Source organism: Ambystoma mexicanum, chromosome 2q (genome assembly GCF_040938575.1).
Source record: "Ambystoma mexicanum isolate Mex_15411 chromosome 2q, UKY_AmexF1_1, whole genome shotgun sequence".
Taxonomy (NCBI): Eukaryota; Metazoa; Chordata; class Amphibia; order Caudata; family Ambystomatidae; genus Ambystoma; species Ambystoma mexicanum.
In genome coordinates, this window is record NC_090924.1 from 1,223,297,890 (window position 1) to 1,223,310,533 (window position 12,644).

The window sequence follows — 12,644 nt, forward strand, 5'->3', positions numbered from 1 at the left end:
AGTTGACATCTACCCAACTGTTGAATTTCACAGGCCACCCCAGCCATTTCACTAGATATTGATTCCTAGAGCTTCAGGCTTTACTAGTTTTGACATTTTCTATTCCATAAACTTTGTGTTAGTCTTCACTGACTTTCCAGCTCTACTCCATATTAAAAACCTCTTGAATATCTTCCCCTAAGTAATCTATTAGACTGTATATATAAACCCCTTCCCATAGAGTCGCTCCATCTATGATAAAGATTGTGTCACTGTAGTTCTGCTTGTACACCTTTGTAAAAATGGCCTTGAGTTTCGAGATACTTAAAAGATCATCCTTGTTAAGGAGAGTTCTTGCGTCCTGTTCCAAAAGTCTTTTAGCATGAAGGCTTGTCCATACTTAGAGGGAATTCTGGGGTCTTGCAGCTTCGGAGGTAGTTTTAATAAATCTATGATGTGTGTTGTTGCACACATTCATTAATGTGGGTAACACATCTGCATATCTACGGATGTTTTTAGCTGTGAGGAAATGGCAGGCCAAGTTTTAAACGTTTGTTCTACAGCAGAGGCTTTAACTTTGGAATGTGTTATAAAATGGTGCACTCTCTGTTGTATTAGAATGATCTGGAGTGGTTTATTTAGAAACTCCTTACCAGCATCTTTCTGTAGTTTAATGGGTACTCCCCCGCTGCTAAATATGCATTTAGAAAGCTGTTTCTACACAGGGTCTTGTGTTGTCTTTTAAAGCCACAACATTGTTGTATTTTGATAAGACATTGATAAAGGCTAGAATATATCTAAAGCCTTCATTTACCCCTGATACTGGCTCATAGCGATGAGATCAGGCTGCCAATATTGTTTGATATCAGATGCCGTGGTAATTTGTCATTTAAAATGCTTCTGTAGCTTGTAGGCCTCCTGATCCAATCTTGACAGCACTCCTTGACACATTCTTGCCATTAGTTCTCAGTTTACAATACAGACCATCAATTCCGACATACCTACCAATACCACCTTCATCGTAATATATTTTGTACAGCTTCACACGGGACATGTTCACCCCATAGCAGTTGGACATATAGACACAACTACATTTTAAAAACAACATATTTTCATTCAGAGTTACACAATCAGATGTTTATTCACATTTCGTATCTGGGGATGCTTACTGCTGTACAGTTATCAATTGGGCTACAAATTCAGCAATATGCTAAATTACTTCATACACGCTCTGTCGTTCACCGCGTCGATAAGAAAACATACACAGTATAGAGGTGGCTGGTAGAAATTCATAAAGCTCCCTATCGAACAGCCAAATACCTTCAAGGTTACCTATGAAACTTTCATTGAAGCTGGCAGTGTAGGACATGCAACATCCTTCCTTAGCCATTACAGGATATTGGCTGTTTGATAGGGAGCATTATGAATGTCTACCAGCCACCATTGAAACCCCCTTATTAGCAATTTAGCCAGTAGATATCCATTGTAGGGTGGAATCTGTTGAAATATAAGTTCACGATAAATAGAACAATGTTACATTCAAGTTTGTATTCCAGCATTGGAATTTGCAGATAGCACAACATGCTAGGGGATATACTGCCTACATGCTCTGTAAGTAAAGTCAGCATTAATTGCTCTACACATCCAGTGGTGGGTTTTACATTGAAATGGCAGATTCTCAGCAGGGGTTCATTTTTTTATTTTGTGCAAATAAGCATCAATACAAGTTCATTATCTACATTCTCATTCTTCACATGCCAGTTTATGAAGCACCATGTACATTACTCTTTTGTAAGGGCTTAAATATAATTTACCCCCTACCCAATTGCAAACAGTTTTCTCAATTATACTTCTACCACACAGTGTACCAATTTGTCTTAACTGCTTAGTTTTGAAAAAGGGGCTTACGCCAGTTGATGGCTGTATTAAGCACATCTTTACAACACAATTAGGGCACAACTTGAAGCAAATTTTATGTAACAACTTAATTATATAGGATATTTGCAAAAATTCATGTGCCACATGCTGCAGATCATCAATTTTATGTCTGTCACACCATTTGTATAAGTGTTGTTTTAAACATGCTTTTACCACAACGGCTGTGAAACCCATTTGCATAGGACATCAGCCCAGGCCACAACAGCTGTGACTGCATCACCTTTAATACTATTGGTCGTCATTACTGAGATTCATTGGTTGTAAAGTCTATTGTTGAGTTTCCCTGGGTTATCAATTTGATCTGAGCAGCAAACACAGAACATATTGAGAGTGTCTGCTACAGCCTGGCTCTCCTCATTGCTGTCCATCTTATCAGCTACAGGCTGTAATAAAAAACAGAAATGCATGGTTTTAATGCCAGATCAGGTGTCACACTCCTAAAATGGTAGAAACGTGTGCTTTAAACATATACCTACAAGCTGGCTCGGCATTCGATATCAATGATATATGTCCTTCTGTATTCTCCAAATGTTGATGGGGTCGGGGTCACTTTCCCCCACATCAACTCTGTCATTCTGCATGATTTTGTATCCATTGTCTTCAGACTCCATTTCATCAAGTTGCATATCTAAACATCATAGTACAGGCTCCCCAACCATAGGACGCTCCATTAGCCATTTGCAAATTAGCTATATCTCCGTCTGCTCTTGCCTGAGCATTTTGAATGACATCTCCAACAGACCACCCCACCACATTTTTGGGACATTACATTTATTGGGGCATTACATTTATTGGAGTTCAATCACATTTGTAGGGGTTCAGGGCATGCTAAAAGAGCGTGGCCACCTGTCACTTGTATCGCTTGATGAAAGGTATCCCACTCTTCTGCGTGCAGGTACTTAACAGTCTGGGGCAGAGTTATGGAAAGTTTGAACAATGCAAGCACTTGAGTAGCTTCCGAACAAGCACAGAAAATAAAAATTAGCAGTGCCTCTTTCTCTTATCTCTAAAGCTCACATTCTCTCTCTCTTTCTGGACCTCTCATTTACCATTTCTCTTTTTGCAACCCAGCATTCCTCCCTTTCACACAGCCTCTTTCATACTCCCTCTTTTATTCTTTCTTTCCGTCTTTCAGGCATTCTCTTTCTATGATTCTGTTTCAACCTATGTGTCTTGATGTCAGCCACCCAGGCTCCCACTGTCTGTGAGTTGTTCTATTAGCACCTGGGGCGAGGGGGCCAACCAATCAGGTTGCTTGGATTGCAGGCTGAATCCCATGATCCAATCCTGTGTTCCAAGTGGCCTATTGGCTGCTTCCCATCAGCTGACCCCACCTCCCTCTCTCTTCCAGTCACTGTTTCCTCCCCTCCCCACCGCCCAACCCACTCACTTTATTCTTTTGGTGGTTGCACAACCTCCGCTGCTTCTCCAGCCTCCCTCCCGGGCCTCTGTGGAAATGGAAGTGGGTCTCCACATGGAGCCCTTTCTTCTGACTCCACAATGGAAATCTTAAGTTAGTATTTTGTTTGAATGAACGGGATTCGTCCTGTTCATTCAAACAATATGCATTGCTATCAGCACCCCAGGTTTATGGATTGGAAACCCAAGGTGCTAATGGCAATGACACCTGATCCGTTGGGTCATATCGGGAGGTAACAGCACTTTCACCCATCATTAAGGCCCTCACGCTATAACCTGTGCTCTGGCTGTTTCCATTTGATCCCGATCCCTGGATTAGGTTATATTGCCATATTCACTTTCTTTACCTGTGAATTTCTTTGTGAAATGTTTCTTGCTAAAGGTGTTTCTGAAATAAATGATCTTTCTTCTTTTTTCGGTTCTTTCATGCTGTTTTCTAATTTGGTTGTGTTTGAGCACAAATGCATCTTCCGATCATTGGTTTTTGCATTTTATAGTTTCAATCATTCTCCTTCCCTCGCTATGTATTAATCTCTCCATGAGACTCTTAGGTTCTATACTCAATCTGTTGTTTTACTCACCCCGTTCCTTACTTAAATTCCCCTTGGATGTCTCTTATTCCTCCTGTTCTCATTCCCACTGAATGTGACTCTCAAACACACAAACTATCGCTATGTCTGTCAGCCTGTATCAATAACTTTCTCTCCTGATTTCATTTCCACTTTCTCACTCTTGCCACCTTTTTTAAACGTCTCTCATTTCCTCTCAGAAAGTCTAATGTTCCCAATCTTTCTCACTCCATCTCCTCTTCCCCACACAGTCCAACACGCATGCTTACCAATAAAAGATCAAATTTGAGAAACAAACATCCCTACATTGACAACTATATCCCCTCCTACTCATTCTAATTGTTTTAACGCTCTTATTTGTATCCCTCTATTCTCTAGTTCCTCTTTCCTATCACCTCCTCCCCAAAGTTCACCTTCATTATCAGAGAATAAAGTCAGGGCGACACCATGGCAGGGTCACAATATGCAACCTTTAGGCCAGGTATCGTAAGACCACTGTTGTGATGATAGGCTCAATATAAACATTGGAAATTATTACACAACATAACAGGCACTTCTACCTCTCTATTACCCTCACTTTCTCCTTCAAACTATCACGTTCCCCTTCTGTGTCTCAATTTTTCTTCCATTCTATTTGTGTCACTCTTTGTCCACCTCCCGTCCTGAATTTCTCTCCGCCCACCCCATAGGCTTTCTGTATTTGTGCCCACCCTTTTTTCACTCTCAAGTTGTCTCTCTATTTCTCCCTTTTCTTCCCAGTTTATTTGTGTTCCTCTCTATTTGACTCTCTCTCACATTCTTTTTGTCGCTTACTATTTTCTCTGTGATAGTTGCTTTGCCTGGCACTCTGAAGCAATTTTCATTCTCTTTCTCTTCAGAGTCACACTTCCACCCTCTCTTTCTCTCATCATCATTCATTCATCTCTCAGTTTAAATGCCTCTAGTTGTCTGAGGTGCCAACAGCATACGATAAATAATTGCAATATAGACGGGTACATGAGGCAGCAAGTAGAGAGAGAGGTATGAGCGGAGCTTGGATGTAACCCTGTTCTTTCTAAGGAGCAGCTGAGGAGATTATGGATCATAGACATCTACTGTGGAAGGTGTTCCAGCGCTCTTAATTGAAAGAAGGTGTGAAGTGGAGGCTCTCTGGTGTGCTCTTGGGTCAGCACACGGTGGCTCTTAGAGGCACGGATTCGCTGTTTCTCCTTTTGTTATGCAGTGCTGGGAAAGGAGGATAAAGGATGGGATACAGAGTGGGACGGGGAACAGGCATGGCTCCCTGCAGAGAAGTCTGTGCGAACTTTCTCCTGAATTCCTATACATTTCAATGAAGTGTTAACATCTTGCTCACTGCCTGATACTTGAGTGCCAGTGCTGTCGTTCAGCATGGAGAAGACTTAGGGCTCAGTATTGTCACCAGTATTTACTAATTGACCTAAGTGCTGTATAGAACTGGCCCATTTAAATCACTTTTGATATTTTACAAAATTACAATATGTACACATTCGCGCTCTGAAGCACTTCTGTATGAGCGAAATACAAATAAAATATATCATACACATGTATGTGGCATATTTTCTTCAAGATAAATGCTGAGTAAAGCAAAGAAGTAGTACATAAACCACAGTGATTTGTCACACCTCGACATGTTGCAAGACCTGAATGAAAATGGTCTGACTTTGCTTTAAGATTATCGGCGAATGTCTCTTCTTTGTTCCTTCACAATAGTCCACAGTAATACATTAGAAGCAACCTTCAGGAGGCACTTCAGACTTACACATGAAAATGGCACAGCACATTTAAATGAACGAAAGCAAATGTGCCGTGGGAAAACAAACGCAAGTACGCAAGGTTACATTTTGCTCGCAGAATTATACTTTAGTGCATGGACTTCGAGTTTAACTTTGACTTTAAAGTATCTGATACCTTTGCATAATTAACCTACAGTGGCATATGAGAACAAAATGTATGTGTTGTGTTGGGGGATGGTGAACAAGCACCATTACAGCACATCTTACTACCTTGAATGGTAATGGGAGTCTGGAAGCAGAACAAATATCTTTTGGCATTCCATTACCTTTTGCTTCAAATGCTGAATTAGGAAAAACTGAATTAGACCTGTATCACCTAAGAAATACTTCCTGAGGCAATTACCAACTACTAGAGGGTTTATGAACTCTGTTTCTGTAAGTTAGCACAATGACATGGTCATGCTAAAGTTCACGGGGCTCAATGTCAATCTATCTGCAACCAGCACACTCTAGCCCCAAATGCCCCATTATGTGTGTGACTACTGGTTGCACAGCAATGCACAACATACTCTGGTTGAATGTTCCATGTTCACCTGCTCTCTGGTGTTATATGCTTGCAGTCACACAGGGAGATGTGTGCCTGTCCATCTGTCAGCGTGTATTAGCAGACCTACCACCTTTGTGGTGGGGCCATAGGTACCACTCAAGGGAATACTCAGACTACAATTCCACACACAAATGTTAAGGGCACATAAATACATGCACCACAACAACTGCTATATTTTACGTTAGCAAAATGGAGCTTCGCAGGTCCCTATTTTATTGGTGGGGTGGAGGCCAGAAGATGCAGGAGGCAGGTTTTCATGCTATGGGTTACATAATTCCTACATGCAATACAGCAACTCTCCCAGAAGTATGTTCCATCAGAGGATCCCTGGTGGTTCATTCTGTTTTACCAATTTGTGCCTTGGCAAAACACATCAAACAAAACGTGTGCATAGTGTGGTTACCACATTTTTCCCCCATGAACCTTCCATAATTGGGCATACGTCACACGTTCCTCTTAGTGTCCAAGTGGATTTTCTTTTCTCCTTGTCCTCAATGTTTTCAGAACACATTAACTGCAAACCTACTGGAGCCTTGTAATGATAGCAGACCAGACTGTTTATCGATTCATCTTCCGTAAAGTGCTTGGTTTCCAAGACGTGAACTCTCCCGCACATATACTAATGATGTAGCTTCAAGGACACATTAATAGAAGCAACTATTCTGTCTGACCAAAACCACAAACAGTTCATTTGAAGATCTCTAAAGCATTCCTCAATTTACCCACGTCAATCATATCATAAAAGGAGAACCCAAAATTCTAGCAAAGTCCCTTTTAATAGCAGATTGCCAATGAACTTCAAAAATTATACGCTAAACATTTTTAATTTGGAGGCTATTGAAAGTTGTATAACATACATAGAGACACCTCAGGTTCATTAACTATTTGCCCCTCTTCCTAGTACCAGTACTTATATTTGAGGTACCAGCCCCTATGACAGGAACCTTTAGTTGGAAATATTTAGGTTCTGACCTTTACTCCTTGGGGGTCAAAACACTCCACTATGCCACAATACCTTAGTTACTTTTGTCCTGTCTTCTACAAAGGGGACAGATTATGCATCTGAGCTGCCTGCTCAAAACCAATCTCTTTAAAGGTGGGCCTTCTGGCAGACTATGGCTGTCCATTTTTTTACCACAGTCAACCACTGGCAAAGTGTGTGGATGACCATGATGGTTTAGTGAAAAGCAGGTATGATTGAAGGCGCAGGGACAAACAGGCCATGTGTTGAGAGGCAGATGAATAATTCATCCATAGTTTATGCCCCTCCCTAAATACAGCACACATCAGAAATGTTACTGACTGAGAAAACTGTACCACCCTTATCCCATGTAGGTACAGCAGGAGATGAACACAATCTAAGCTGGAGATGGCACGAGTAACCAAACTAATGTTATGACAATACATTTGCATGCATTAGACATGAAGCAAATGTGCACTCAACATGAAGAACAAGTGCGTAAGGTAGCAAATGCACTTATACATGAAGCATGTTAACATAGCATCCATAGGAGACGTTAACAATATTTACACAAGCAATCTATAAGCTAAATACAACATGGATTACAACATGGATGACACACAAATATAGCTCACTAATATAGAAACGCAACAGTAACGGGCAGCCATGTTTCCAAAATGGAAGCCGCAACATGCTTCTAATAAAAACAAAAGCTGAAACCACAAAAATACAAACCGGTGCACAATTCAGGAAGAACCTGGTAATCACAGCCAAGGTTACCACAAATTAAGGGAGGGTCAGAACGTTGCAGTGAAAGCATGAGATAGCAATTCCCAGCATGCAGACATATACTCCTTGATTAATTCAAGTTTAGAAGAGCACAAAACAACCATTGTTAGCCAGGTGCAAGCAATTATAAGCCAATAGAAATCAATGCAGAATAACTCGATAGTGTCCCCAGTGGTAAAATAAAACCCAAAACTCACATTCATATTAGCTAAAATACAAATAAAATGTAAGGTGAAATAAGTCCAAACATGGTCCCATTACATGCGACCCATAATTGAAAAACACTGTCCATTTATTAGCAACAAAAACAGATAGGACACCTGCCTTACTCCTTACACATACACTCAGACAAAAGATGCCACACAAAGCCACTCGGAGGTACTCTGCCTTTCCTCTCCTTCCCCCAGAAGCTCATGGTCTCCCTAACTCTGTTTCTCTCTAGGTTAGACTATTTAACAGCCTCTTTCTAAATCTACCTGCCTCTACTCTCCACCCTCTGCAACTAATCCAGAACAGGACTGCAAGACTTCTCCTTGGCCTCAAGCCCTGGGACCATATCTCTCCAGCTCTGAAATCTCTCCATTGGCTCCCAGTCGATGCAAGGATTAAATTCAAACCCTCTGCATTGTCCACAAGGCTTTGTGGGGCCTGGGTCCAAAGTACCTTCAGCTATCCCTCTGCAAATACCTCCCCTCTCAAGCTCTTCACTCCTCTACCTCTAACTCCCTTGGGGTCAGTAGTTTTTCAAAGAAACGAGCTGGGGGGAGATCTCTGTCTTCAGCCGGGGCCTCTCTCTGGAACAGCCTCACTGCGATTCTAAAATGTGAGGAGAACAATCTCTGGTCTGGAAGCACCTCAAGACCTTTGTCTTTGCTTCTGCCTTAACTCCCCCTCTACCCTAAATATCTGTTCTCTCTTGGCACTGTGCACCTGGCCACCCTCTGTCCTCCAGGACCAGGTACCTGCTCATCCTGCCACCCTCCCGCACTGCCTCTGGGACACCCCATGCACTGAGGTCTGCATCTGTACCCATACAGTCCCCTCCCCCCCTTTTCTACCTCCACTTATCAGACCTACCCTGCATGCTGCCTTAAACCCAGTGCTTGCCAATTGCTGGCTGCAAAACCACTGTTTGTTGCCTTTATTATTTATTTATTTGCTTAATATTATTTATCTGTTTCTCCTTTGCTCTGCCATTTCCACTTCTCCCCATCCATGCACTTTTCCCCTCCCCCTCTCCCATGCACTTGTGCGTTCTCAATGTCACTGGGCCTAGTAAGACCGTTGTTTTGTTCTCCACTATTCCCCTCCCTTGCCTTGTCGCACTCTTGTGTACGAGCGTGATAGAAATAAAATATCAAAAGCCAAATACAAAGAGATCACCCTGGCTCATGGCCTAGAAATGAGGGATGGTATCTCATTTAATTGAAAGAAAGCAATCTGTGGGCCACTCTTCTACTCCTGTCTGACTCATGTCTCAATGATCTGTCAGTTGTCAAAGGTTGGTTAGTACGAAGCCAGCCAACAAAGCCAACCAATGAAAATCCCTTATGTTATGCTGCCCATGAAGTAAAGTGCCAGCAAATTACCTATTACAAAGATGATGACTTATTCCCTTTATCAATTTAGAGGTTGTCTCAGGAGTAGCCGTAGGTTTTCGGTAATTAAAATTACAGCATTATGTCAGTTATGACAAATGTTGAATATATATTCCATTGTTTTATATGTAAGGTGCGATAACTCCAAGAATTCCATGCATTTATGCTGTCTGTGCTTTATTTTGATGATAATAAAACTGGGTTTTGTCTTGTACTTTGTCTATATTTGATATTGACTCTGGTTTGAACTGGCTCCAAAACCTCTTTGTAATTTGGGATTTTCCAGATCATCTTAACAGATGGTAGCGGAGGTGATGGTTTGTTATGAGTCCTTGAATTGTCAAAGGGTCACTGCCATGGCCCAAAGACTGCAGAGGAGGCCTGTGGAAAACAGGATTACGTGTAACAGAGAGAGCTTGACAGGAGGCCCTTTGGATAAATTCCTGTCCGGTCCCCGCAGGGCACCCCTTAGAGCAGAGGGCAGATGGCTTATAGGGGAGACTTGACACTGAAGACCTTCATCAGATCCATGGTTGTAAATATGAGATAGGCCTGGCAAAATGGGGGGAGGGAATTGTTTGTATATTGGGGTATTGCGATGAAATTAAGAGATACATGGTAAAGGAGATAGATGCTGACAAGGGTCAGGAAAGATCACGTGGTAAACCTTGTTTTGGGGAGTAAGAGGGGATGAATACCTCAGCAGGTGATGAGACGTCGGCTTTAGTGCATTTATTTGAGCAGTAATTGCTGGCACCAGCCTTATGTCGTAAAATAGCTTAAGATTTGTAGAAAGTGGACTTTTTGTGTATATTGATAAATATTGTGGAGGACATGAAGTTGTGGTTTGAACTGAGGAGGATGGTCAAGTGGTGGAGAAGCAAGGTGTGGCTGCTCAGAGTGTGAGTTGTGGTGTCACTCAGAATGCTTGGAGGGAACAGAGAGGTGGGGCTGTTTGGAGCATGAGTTTGTGGTGACGCTATGAAGTATTGGGTGTGGAAGGAGGTGTGGATTCAGAGAGAGGCGCAGAATTATTCATTTGTTACAAGTATTATTGGGAAAGTGTGTAAAATAGAGGCACAAGAAAGTGAGCGAGAATTGAAATCAAATTTGGTAAGTATTGGTATCTAACGGGGCAATGCATTACCATGGTATGAGGAGAAAATCCTTAAATACCACACATAGTGGGTGCGGGACACAGTGGGCAAAATGTTTATGCCCTGGCCACCAGAATACACTCATTCGAAGGCAGTAACACATGTTCACCTATTTTTTTTTTATATTGCATTTGGTTTCATCACACCTTTACCATTTTAGGCAATAAGAAATACAGCAAAGAAAATAGATCAATTCATAATAAAACTTCAAAGGAAAAAACAGGGAAAAAAGAAAATCCAATTAACAAATCATTTATAAAATTCTGGAAACTTGATTTAGCAGAGTTTTTTAAAAGGAGAAGAGAAAATGTTTTGTTATACCCAATAGTGAGGACAAAAAGATAGATGTAAGCATAACAAAGAATAAATATAACCTTATACAATCCTCAATCAGTTCATCAAAATTATGACTCTTCTAAAACAATCATAGAAGGATTCTATAAAAAAAACATGCATTAATAATTAAAATACAGTTCTTAGAATACAGTTTGGTATGTATAACAATAGATCTTTCAAACATTAAACCACAGGTCCGATAGGATGGCCTATATAATCAGATATCATTGACATATCCTACTCTAGCTTAATACTCTTCAAAAAGCCAGAGAAGGCCAATCCTTCCTGAACATTCTGGATAGATAAGCAGCGTTTCCATATAGTATCAGTAAAATAATGAGTGTAGTGATGCTCTAGAGTACCAAAATAGGCATTCCTTAGATTCTTTAATTTCACACACTCAGGGACTAAATGCTTGGCAGTCTCATTACTAGCATTACAGATTCTGCAATTAGTATCACCCGGGACTATTTGTTTCCTTCTCAGCATAATTTGCTTTGTTGGTAGGATGTTCCATCGGAACCTGAGCAGAATCCCCTGATAGTGCCGATTAGGAAATTGCTGTAGGATTTTGAAGAGGTTAGCTGCTTTTTTTTCTTCATGGGCCAGATGACTCATTGAGCTAAAGGCTGTTGTTCCAATCCATTCCTGTTCTAATGGGCGTTTCTTAGTTAGGTTCGGATTAACAAGTAATGTTTCCAAATTCGAGTGAATATTTTGCAAAATAATTCAGTTCCTTTTAAATGATTGAAGACATATGTTACTTTCAATATTATTACCTATCAGTGTGTATAACGAATTTGGGAGGGGAGCCATAATATTGCCATAGAGTTAGCCTTCTCCATTGCACTCATGCCAAGTGAGATATAGCCCAATTCAAATCTAATGGCTGCTAAAGGTACAGCATTAGGAATGCCAAGGATCCATCTCCAAATCCGACCCTCTATTTTATTCAAAGTATTTCCTACTATGGTCGGGGACAGCTCTAGCCCATATATTAATTTTGGTACTATTTTGCCCTCATAGAACAACAATGATGGTTTTAACGAGAATCTCCCGAATTTCCAGTCTATTTTACGGATCTGAGATTCTAAAGCTTTAGATTTATACAACAGGTTTACCAGGGTAGTTTTTAGTTTCCTATTGGCACCAATATGAAAGCCCAAATATGTAAGGCTAGAAGAGGTACTCGCAGGGATCACTTCAATATGCCATAGTGGGTGGTGGCTTTTACGTAGTCATTTGGTAAGTGAGACAATTTTAGTTTTATTTGGATTGATAATCAGAGCATTTTCGTTGGCATATTTGGCAAATGTATCTAGAAGTCTCTGCAAGCCAACTCTTGTAAAATCAAATAATAAAAAGTCATCAGCATACACCAGCAGTGTAATTTTATTTTGACCCACTCTTGGTGCTAGTAGCCCTTCATTCCTAAGACAGATAGCAGCATCAGACAGGTATTGGTTAAAGATCCAGAGTGCGAGGACACAACCCTGTCTGACCCCTCGATGGCATTGGAGTCTTTCTGTCAAATCCC